We start from the raw sequence: 11,835 nt of genomic DNA, 5'->3' as shown, positions 1-11,835 counted from the left end.
TGCTGTTTTTGCTGCTACAGTAATACAACCGCCACAGGCTCAGTATGATCCCATTAGAGGTTGGCCAAATGTAACCTTGTCATGGGATCTCTGGGAGCTGAAGACCTAAATTAGAACCATAGAAATATAATACAATGGGGAGGCTATTCTATGGATTCTATTTCTATGGTGAGGAGGACTCTCCTCCTGTCTGTCTGGCTGCCTGGTGCCGAGTTGCCTTCTTTCAGTCTTGCTGCATGTCATTGTGACAGGGTTATATATTTTATATAATTATCCAGTTCTTCTTTAGTTCACTTGTCTTGGTAGACACCTAGGGCCTGTGAAGTGTCTCGCTAAACCAATCCTAAAGTGTGTAAAATTGAGTGTGTAGCTGAATGAAGTTACTTTAAGATGATATGGACATAAAATGCAAAAAATGCTAATATAGGGGATATTGACTTGCATTGGATTTGTTCCATAAATGCTAAAAAGTTAGCATTTAGAGAAAATGACATGGTAAACAAAACCAAAGCATTGATTGATGTCTTACCTTGTCCATAGAATGCTTAGAGGGAAGTAAATCAATATGTCAGTTTGCAATTTGGTTGAACTATCCCTTTAAGTCTAAACCAAAACTTAAACCCTGGGGTGTATTAACTCGGAACCAAGCAGAACCAAATGGATGCAAATGGAAGCAAACGTAAGCAAACGGAACGAAACGGGCAGGGACCTACCTGAATTTGTCCAATAAAAACTCTCGCAACTGTTTGGACTAATGATTACAACCTTTCTGGCAACAACAGGAATGACAGAGATTATACAAGGCCTCTACTTGGAATAAACCATTTGCACTAATCAAATATCAATGGCTGAAAATAAATGGATGTACTCAGACAGGCCATCTGTGATACAAGTCAGTATTCGATGTCTGAGGACGTCAGGAGATGATGTGGAAACCGGACACTAGGGACAGCAATGAGTGCTGTTACCTTCAAGTAGGCTTTGGCTTTGCTAGGACATTGTGGACGGGGACAGCAGTGAGTGCTGTTACCTTCAAGTAGGCTTTTGCTTTGCTAGGACATTGTGGACGGGGACAGCAGTGAGTGCTGTTACCTTCAAGTAGGCTTTGGCTTTGCTAGGACATTGTGGACGGGGACAGCAGTGAGTGCTGTTACCTTCAAATAGGCTTTGGCTTTGCTAGGACATTGTGGACGGGGACAGCAGTGAGTGCTGTTACCTTCATATAGGCTTTGGCTTTGCTAGGACATTGTGGACGGGGACAGCAGTGAGTGCTGTTACCTTCAAGTAGGCTTTGGCTTTGCTAGGACATTGTGGACGGGGATGGTGGATGAGTGTAAGCGTCTGGCTCAGAAGGTTGCATGTTTGAATCCAGCGATAGTTGTTTTAGATATTTTTGTTTTATCCCAAACCTTAACCCTTACCTTAACCATTCGAAGTTAATGCCTAAACTTAACCTAAAACGCTTTAGAATTTGACGTTTGGAACAACTTCGAAATTTAAAGTTTGAAAAACATGGCTGAACCTCTAATTCTGACTTGAGACTGTGAGAGCTTGTTGCAGTACTAGCCTACACAAACACATTCAGGTAACACAGCCAATTACCATAAAAACACAGTCATTTTCTATTATGGTGTCTTTACTTTTACTCAAGTATGACGATTTGGTACTTTTCCACCGCTGTAAACAGGGTACACATTAGGCCTACTCACCCACTTGGGATTTAGCAGCATTGAGTTGCCTAAACACACAGAGGATTCTGTTCCTCTGCTCAGAGGTCATAGCTAGAAGGCATCCATCTTTTGTCAAATTAACATCAAAAGTTAAATTAGTTTAGCATTTTAGCTAACCCTAACCCTAACCCTTTTCCTAACCTTAACCTAATTCCCTTAACCTGCTACGTTAATTCTCCTAACCTGCTGCGTAAATTCTCCTAAGCTGCTAAGAAAAGTCAAATCTGACCTTAATTTGACAAAAGCTAGATCCCTTCTAGTCATGACCCTGTTCAACGCCTGGATAGGTATTTCACATGTCAGCTAACCACATAATATGGTATAGCAATCTGGTGCCCGACTGCACAGTCGATGATACAGCACGCCACCATTGGTTGATGCATGCAACGTCTGAGCACCGGTAGAAGTAGCAATCATTTCACCTTTTCAATTAGCCTACGAGGAATGAATGCCAACAGTAAGTTCTAACCATTACTTAAAATAGAAATAGTGATTTGATTACCAACACATGTGTACTTTGTAGCAGAGGTTGGAACCAAAATTATTTTCCAGAACCATTATTTTTTTCATTCAGTTCCACTGTTCAGACCAGCAAAATAAAGTTCTGAACTGGTTCGAACCCGAAAAAACATTTAAATGTAGCTCGACATTAAATGACTTCACCAATCAGTGCAGATAGAGCAGCTTGCTATGGAGTGGGCAAGCTAGCTTTGTTAACATGCATTGGACATGTAAACAAAGGGCATGTGATGCGAGTGAAATTTTGGGGTGGGGAGAGAGCCAGAGAGGGTGGAGGAGGAGGTTTGGCTTGAAGCGCTGGGCGTCTCATTATGACATGCATTATCTGAACTAGACCCACAGATTTATACCTACGGAGGAGCGGCCTCTATGAAGGAACTTTGAATGTCTTTGAACTTCCGAGAGTTGGCTTAACATTGGACCAGAGCTAGCTAACTAGCTAACAAGCTTGTGTGTGATGAGCAGCACCAGAAATCAAATAAAACACTTCTTGCCTTTTTGTAGTTGATAAATTCAATGTGAAATGTGATAACTATAGTATCCTTAACTAGCATTGAAAAAGTGAATCCATTCTTCTGTAATTAAAAATCTCTCTCCCTAATTTCTGAATCACACTTGTAACGTCCGTAGGCTACAGTAACCTATGCTTAGGAGGGGAGGGGCAGGCAGCCTACACATGCATACACACCGCTTGCAGGCAGACACTGGAATACGTTTGAGTGACAGATTGAGGGCTTTGTTGATTTTTTTGTGGGACTGGAAAAAAATTCCCGGAACGTAAAAAAACGTTATTAACCGGTTCCCATGCTTTTAAAATAACGGTTCTGTTCTGGAAAAAAATATAGATCACTTTCGTTCCCGGTTCTGATTCTGTTCCTACTTTCCGGTTTTCGGTTCTGTTCCTTGAACCAGTTCCAAGCCCTGCTTTGTAGTGGTAACATTAATATATGAAACACATGATTAATAGAGTGAAACTAGCGAAGCAACAAACAAATGTTTGGTGCCAAAACCAACTGAACTACATTTTAGTAATTCAATGACTGCATCCGACTACAAATATGTACTAATCAAAGCAATGTTTTGGGTGTGGATCAAAACTAAACTTAATATGAATTTGAATTAGCTAATTCTCTTTGGGAATTTGATTCCAATCTATCCCAGAGCCCCAGTTGCAGTACTTGTGATTGAATAGGGAGGCATCCAGCAGTTTGAAGAGAGGAGAGTGGGCATTTGAGGAGGTAGAGGAGGAGAGGGAGGGTGATGGTCGAGATGCACCCAGCCCCAGCCAAATGGCAGCCCTAACCCCTGGGGCTCGGCTGCACCCGCTGTCTGTGTGTTTACTTCAATTCCTGGAGTAAACAAAAACTGCACCCATCTCATCGGGATTGGAGGAGAGAGTTTGGGTGTTGGGAGCGGGGCATTGTAGATAGTGTCTGGGTATTTTGGACATGCACATGCACACACGCACACAATCACACACACCAGGGAGTTCTAGTCATTTCAGGTTGAGGAACAAACTAAAGTACAACTGCAATTTCCACGATGCACTCTTCCTTGGAGTGATCTCTCCAGGAAACATCATGTTGGCAGGTAAAGAGAGAAAGCAGGTCACCAACTAGAGGAGGTGAGGGGAGAGAAGAAAAAGTAGAGGGAGGGAGCGGTGGAAAGATTTCAGGGGCTTACCGATGGCCCAATGTTCCTGTGTATGTCAACGGTGGGTGTAGCTGGTGCATGGAAGTCAGGCGCAGGAGAGCAGAGATGAGTGGACAAGCACTTTACCTAGGCAATCATAATGAACAGAACGCAATCACGTCACAAAAACAAATGCCCAAAGAACAAGTGAGGCAACACAAAGTACCACAAACAAAGTACAAAGTACCGGCTGCCACAAAGCACGGGTAATCAACAAAACCCTACGCAAACCAGCCAGAAACGTGCCAACCTGACAATAAACAATAACCCACACAGACATGGAGGGAACAGAGGGCTAAATACACATAGTAATTAGTAGGAGGTGAAAACCAGGTGTGCAGGAAAACAAGACACAACAAATGGAAAATGAAAGGTGGATTGGCGATGGCTAGAAAATCGGTGACGTCGACCGCCCGAACAAGGAGAGGAACCAACTTCGGCGGAAGTCGTGATAGTACCCGCCCTCCTTGACGCGTGGCTCCAGCAGCGCGTCGACACCAGCCTCGGGGACGACCCGGAGGGCGAGGTGCAGGGCGATCCGGACGGAGACGGTGGAACTCCCGCAGCATTGAAGGGTCCAACACGTCCTCCACCGGAACCCAGCATCTTTCCTCCGGACCGTACACCTCCCAGTCCACGAGGTACTGAAGGCCCCTTGCCCGATGCCTCGAATCCAGTATGGAGCGAACGGAGTACGCCGGGGATCCTCAATGTCCAGAGGGGGCGGAGGAACCTCCCGCACCTCAGACTCCTGGAGTGGGCCAGCCACCACCAGCCTGAGGAGAGACACATGGAACGAGGGATTAATACGGTAATCGGGGGGAAGCTGTAACCTGTAACTCACCTCGTTCAGTCTCCTCAGGACTTTAAATGGCCCCACAAACCACGGACCAAGCTTCAGGCAGGGCAGGCAGAGGGGCAGGTTTCGGGTCGAGAGCCAGACCCGGTGCCCCGGTGCGAACTCAGGGGCCTCACTGCGGTGACGGTCTGCGCTGGCTTTCTGGCGCAGCACGGTGCGCTGAAGGTGAACATGGGCGGCGTCCCATGTCTCCTCCGTGCTCCGGAACCAGTCGTCACCCGCAGGAGCCTCGGTCTGACTCTGATGCCAAGGAGCCAGAACCGGCTGATACCCCAGTACACACTGGAAGGGGGAGAGGTTAGTGGAGGAGTGGCGGAGCGAGTTCTGGGCCATCTCTGCCGCCCACTCCCCCTGCCGGTCCTGGCAATAAGACCTCAGAAACCTACCCACATCCTGGTTAACTCTCTCCACCTGCCCATTACTCTTGGGGTGAAAACCTGAGGTCAGGCTGATCGAGACCCCAGACGTTCCATGAACGCCCTCCAGACCCTCGAAGTGAACTGGGGACCCCGATCAGACACTATATCCTCAGGCAGCCTGTAGTGCCAGAAGACGTGTGTAAACAAGGCCTCCACAGTCTGTAGGGCCGTAGGGAGACTGGGCAGAAGGAGGAGACGGCAGGAAAAACGGTCCACAATGACCAGGATCATGGTGTTACCTTGTGAGGGAGGAAGATCGGTAAGGAAATCCACCGACAGGTGCGACCAAGGCCGTTGTGGAACGAGTAAGGGGTGTAGATTACCTATCCCAGCCTTCGACGCGTCCACCTCCACTATGAATGCCAAAGAGGGATCCGGATGGGCCAGCACGGGAGCCGAGGTAAACAGAGCCCTCAGGTGACCAAAACCCCTGTTCGTCTCAGCCGACCACTACAAACGTACCGGTCCCCCCTTCAGCAGTGAGGTAATGGGAGCCGCTACCTGACCAAAATCCTGGATAAACTCCGGTAGTAATTGGCAAACCCTAGACACCGCTGCACCTCCTTTACCGTGGTGGGAGTCGGCCTATTACGCACGGCTGAAATGCGATCACTCTCCATCTCCACCCCTGAGGTGGAAATGTGGTACCCTAGGAAGGAGACGGACTGTTGGAAGAACAGGCATTTCTCAGCCTTGACGTACAGGTCATGCTCCAACAGTCGACCAATAACCCTGCATACCAGAGACACATGCTCGGCGTGTGTAGCGGAGTATATCAGAATGTCATCAATATACACCACTACACCCTGCCCGTGCAGGTCCCTGAAAATCTTGTCTACAAAGGCTTGGAAGACTGATGGAGCATTCATCAACCCGTACGGCATGACGAGGTACTCATAATGCCCTGAGGTCGTACTGAACGCCGTCTTCCACTCGTCTCACTCCTGGATACGCACCAGGTTGTAAGTGCTCCTGAGATCTAGTTTGGTAAAGAAGCGTTCCCCGTGCATTGACTCAATCGCAGTGGCTATAAGAGGTAGCGGGTAACTGTACCTCACAGTGATCTGGTTTAGGCCTCGATAGTCAATACACGGGCGCAGACCTCCCTCCTTCTTCTTCACAAAAAATAAACTCGAGGAGGCGGGTAAAGTGGAGGAGCGAATGTACCCCTGACGCAGGGATTCAGAGACATATGTTTCCATAGCCGCCGTCTCCGCCTGTGACAGGGGATACACGTGACTCCTGGGAAGTGCGGCGTCTACCAGGAGATTTATCGCACAATCCCCCCGTCGATGGGGTGGTAATTGAGTCGCCTTCTTTTTGGAGAAGGCGAGAGCCAAATCGGCATATTCGGGGGAAATGCGCACGGTGGAGACCTGGTCTGGACTTTCTATTGTAGTAGCACCAATGGAAACCCCTAAACACCTCCCCGAGCACTCTCGCGACCACCCCGTGAGAGCCCTCCGTTGCCATGAAACAGTGGGGTCATGACAAGCTAACCAGGGTAGGCCTAGCACCACGGGAAACGCAGGAGAGTCAATTAGGAAGAGACTGATTCTTTCCGTGTGACCCCCCCTGCGTCACCGTGCCCAGAGGAGCGGTGGCCTCCCTAATCAACCCTGACCCTAATGGTCGACTGTCTTAGGCGTGAACTGGGAAATGCATAGCCACAATCGTGTCACAAAAACAAATGCCCAAAGAACAAGTGAGGCAACACAAAGTACCGCAAACAAAGTACAAAGTACCGGCTGCCACAAAGCACGGGTAATCAACAAAACCCGGCGCAAACCAGCCGGAAGCGTGCCAATCTGACAATAAACAATACCCCACACAGACATGGAGGGAACAGAGGGCTAAATACACATAGTAATTAGTAGGAGATGAAAACCAGGTGTGCAGGAAAACAAGACAAAACAAATGGAAAATGAAAGGTGGATCGGCGATTGCTAGAAGAACGGTGACGTCGACCGCCGAACGCCGCCCGAACAAGGAGAGGAACCGACTTCGGCGGAAGTCGGAAGACAGTGTATCAAATCATTGCTGTGTGTATCATATATTTGTGTAGCATTGAGAACCCAGGATCCATTCTCATGCTCCTACCAGCCCTCTGCAAACTAAAGCCAACCAAACATATTACTAGACCACAACGATAACTTAGTTTCGGAGCATCAGTGTCACATTCGTTTGTAGAAACGAACCAAGGCGCAGCGTGAGTAGCGTTCCACATCTTTATTAGAAAGTGAAACTTAACACAATACAAAAACAATAAAGAATAAATGAAACGTGACGACAATGCAACTACACATAAACAAAATACAATAAACTAACAACGAACCGTGACTAACAGAGAATGCTACGTGCACTAACTCAAAACAATATCCCGTAACACAGGTGGGAAAAACAGCTAATTAAATATGATCCCCAATTAGAGACAACGATTACCAGCTGCCTCTAATTGGGAATCATACAAATCACCAACATAGGAAATCAAACCTAGAACCCCACATAGAAATAAATAAACTAGATCAACCCCCAGTCACGCCCTGACCTACTCCACCATAGAAAATAAGGACTCTCTATGGTCAGGACGTGACAGTACCCCCCCCAAAGGTGCGGACTCCGGCCGCAAAACCTGAACCCAAAAGGGAGGGTTGGGGGGGTGTCTAGTGTCGTTGGTGGCTCTGGTGCAGGACAAAGAACCCTCTCATCCGGTGGATCCGCCAGCATCGAAGGCAGATCTGGTGCGGGACGAAGAACCCGCTCATCCCGCGGTTCCGCCAGCATCGGAGGCGGCTCTGGTGCGCGACGAAGAACCCGCTCAGCTCGCGGATCCACCATCCTTGGTGGTGGCTCTGGTGCGGGCCGAAGAACCTGCTCATCCCGCGGATCCAGCCATGGACCCAGGCTGAACACTGTGCCTGGACTTGTCCTAGATGCCGAGGAAGGCTCCTGCCATGGAGCGGGACTGGACACCAGATCTGGACTGGACATCAGTGCAGAGGAAGGCCATGAAGCAGGACTGGACGCTGTGCCTGGACTGGGCATCGGCACAGGGGAAGGCTCCCACCATGGAGCGGGACTGGACGCTGTGCCTGGACTGGGCACCAACGCAGATGAAGACTCTGGCCTTGGAGCTGGACTGGACGCTGTGCTTAGACTGGGCATCGGCACAGGGGAAGGGGAAGGCCATGGAGCTGGAGGTTCCGGACCGTTGACCGTCGCAGGAGGTTCTGGACCGTGGACCGTCTCAGCAGGTTCCGGACCGTGGACCGTCTCAGCAGGTTCCGGACCGTGGACCGTTGCCGGAGGTTCCACACCGTGGACCATCGCCGGAGGTTCCGGACCATGGACCGTCTCAGGAGGTTCCGGACCGTGGACTGTCTCAGCACGTTCCGGACCGTGGACCATCTCAGGAGGTTCCGGACCGTGGACTGTCGCCGGAGGTTCCAGACCGTGGACCGTCGCCGGAGGTTCCGGACCGTAAAACGTCGCCGGAGGTTCCGGACTGGGAACTGTCGCCGGAGGTTCCGGACTGGGAACTGTCGCCGGAAGCTCCAGACTGGGAACTGTCGCCGGAGGCTCCGGACTGGGAACTGTCGCCGGAAGCTCTGGACTGTGAAGGCACACTGGAGGCCTGGTGCATGTATCCAGGACAGGTGGCCCCAGACTGGTGACATGCACTTCAGGGTGAGTGCGGGGAGCAGGCACAGGATGTACCTGACTGGGAACACGCACTTCTGGGAAAGTGCGAGGAGCAGGCACAGGACGTACTGGGCTGTGGAGGCGCACTGGAGACCTGGTGCGTAGAACCGGTACAGGATATACTGGACCGTGGAGGCGCACTGGAGGTCTGGAGCATAGAGCTGGAACAATGCGTCCTGGACAGATGACCACCTTCGCACGGCAAGTGCGGGGTGCTGGCACAGGACACACTGGGCTGTGAAGGCGCACTGGGGACACAGTGCATAGAGCCGGTGCAGGATATACTGGACCGTGGAGGCGCACTGGAGGTCTGGAGCGTAGAGCTGGCACAACGCTTCCTGGACAGATGACCACCTTCGCACGGCAAGTGCGGGGAGCTGGCACAGGACGCACTGGGCTGTGAAGGCGCACTGGGGACACAGTGCGTACAGCCGGCGCAGGATATCCTGGACCGAGGAGGCGCACTGGAGACCAGGCGCGCTGAGCTGGCACCACACGTCCTGGACAGATCAAATCAAATCAAATGTATTTTTATAGCCCTTCTTACATCAGCTGATATCTCAAAGTGCTGTACAGAAACCCAGCCTAAAACCCCAAACAGCAAGCAATGCAGGTGTAGAAGCACGGTGGCTAGGAAAAACTCCCTAGAAAGGCCAAAACCTAGGAAGAAACCTAGAGAGGAACCAGGCTATGAGGGGTGGCAAGTCCTCTTCTGGCTGTGCCGGGTGGAGATTATAACATGTTCAAATGTTCATAAATGACCAGCATTGTCTAATAATAATAATCATAGTAGTTGTCGAGGGTGCAACAAGTCAGTAACACAAGAGTAAGTGTCAGTTGGCTTTTTCATAGCCGATCATTGAGAGTATCTCTACCGCTCCTGCTGTCTCTAGAGAGTTGAAAACAGCAGGTCTGGGACAGGTAGCACGTCCGGTGAACAGGTCAGGGTTCCATAGCTGCAGGCAGAACAGTTGGAACTGGAGCAGCAGCACGGCCAGGTGGACTGGGGACAGCAAGGAGTCATCAAGCCAGGTAGTCCTGAGGCATGGTCCAAGGGCTCAGGTCCTCCGAGAGAGAGAAAGAAAGAAAGAGAGAATTAGAGAGAGCATATTTAAATTCACACAGGACACCGGAAAAGACAGGAGAAATACTCCAGATGTGACAGACTGACCCTAGCCCCCTGACACATAAACTACTGCAGCATAAATACTGGAGGCTGAGACAGGAGGGGTCAGGAGACACTGTGGCCCCATCCGATGAAACCCCCGGACAGGGCGAAACAGGTAGGATATAACCCCACCCACTTTGCCAAAGCACAGCCTCCACACCACTGGAGGGATATCTCCAACCACCAACATACCATCCCGGGACAAGGCCGAGTATAGCCCACAAAGATCTCCGCCACGGCACAGCCCAAGGGGGTGCCAACCCAGACAGGAAGACCACATCAGTGACTCAACCCACTCAAGTGACGCACCCCTCCCAGGGACGGCATGGAAGAACACCAGTAAGCCAGTGACTCAGCCCCCGTAATATGGGTTGAGGCAGAGAATCCCGGTGGAAAGAGGGGAAACCGGCCAGGCAGAGACAGCAAGGGCGGTTCGTTGCTCCAGCCTTTCCGTTCACCTTCACACCCCTGGGCCAGACTACACTTAATCATAGGACCTACTGAAGAGATGTGTCTTCAGTAAAGACTTAAAGGTTGAGACTGAGTCTGCGTCTCTCACATGGCTAGGCAGACTATTCCATAAAAATTGAGCTCTTTTGGAGAAAGCCCTGCCTCCAGCTGTTTGCTTAGAAATTCTAGGAACAATTAGGAGGCCCGCGTCTTGTGACCGTAGAGTACGTGTAGGTATGTACGGCAGGACCAAATTGGAAAGATAGGTAGGAGCAAGCCCATGTAATGCTTTGTAGGTTAGCAGTAAAACCTTGAAATCAGCCCTTGCCTTAACAGGAAGCCAGTGTAGGGAGGCTAGCACTGGAGTAATATGATACATTTTTTTGGTTCTAGTCAGGATTCTAGCAGCCGTATTTAGCACTAACTGAAGTGTATTTAGTGCTTTATCCGGGTAGCCGGAAAGTAGAGCATTGCAGTAGTCCAACCTAGAAGTAACAAAGGCATGGATACATTTTTCTGCGTAATTTTTGGACAGAAAGTTTCTGATTTTTGCAATGTTACGTAGATGGAAAAAAGCTGTCCTTGAAACAGTCTTGATATGTTCTTCAAAAGAGAGATCAGGGTCCAGAGTAACGCCGAGGTCCTTCACAGTTTTATTTGAGACGACTGTACAACCATCCAGATTAATTGTCAGATTCAACAGAAGATCTCTTTGTTTCTTGGGACCTAGAACAAGCATCTCTGTTTTGTCTGAGTTTAAGAGTAGAAAGTTTGTAGCCATCCACTTCCTTATGTCTGAGACACAGGCTTCTAGCGAGGGCAATTTTGGGGCTTCACCATGTTTCATTGAAATGTACAGCTGTGTGTCATCCGCATAGCAGTGAAATTTAACATTATGTTTTCGAATGACATCCCCAAGAGGTAAAATATATAGCGAAAACAATAGTGGTCCTAAAACGGAACCTTGAGGAACACCGAAATTTACAGTTGATTTGTAAGAGGACAAACCATTCACAGAGACAAACTGATATCTTTCTGACAGATAAGACCTAAACCAGGCCAGAACATGTCCATGTAGACCAATTTGTGTTTCCAATCTCTCCAAAAGAATGTGGTGATCGATGGTATCAAAAGCAGCACTAAGATCTATGAGCACGAGGACAGACGCAGAACCTCGGGCTGACGTCATTAAAAGATCATTTACCACCTTCACAAGTGCAGTCTCAGTGCTATGATGGGGTCTAAAACCAGACTGAAGTGTTTCGTGTACATTGTTTGTCTTCAGGAAGGCAGTGA

Source organism: Salmo salar, chromosome 22 (genome assembly GCF_965601325.2).
Source record: "Salmo salar chromosome 22, fSalSal1, whole genome shotgun sequence".
Lineage (NCBI taxonomy): Eukaryota > Metazoa > Chordata > Actinopteri > Salmoniformes > Salmonidae > Salmo > Salmo salar.
Note: the sequence above shows the minus strand (reverse complement) of the source record.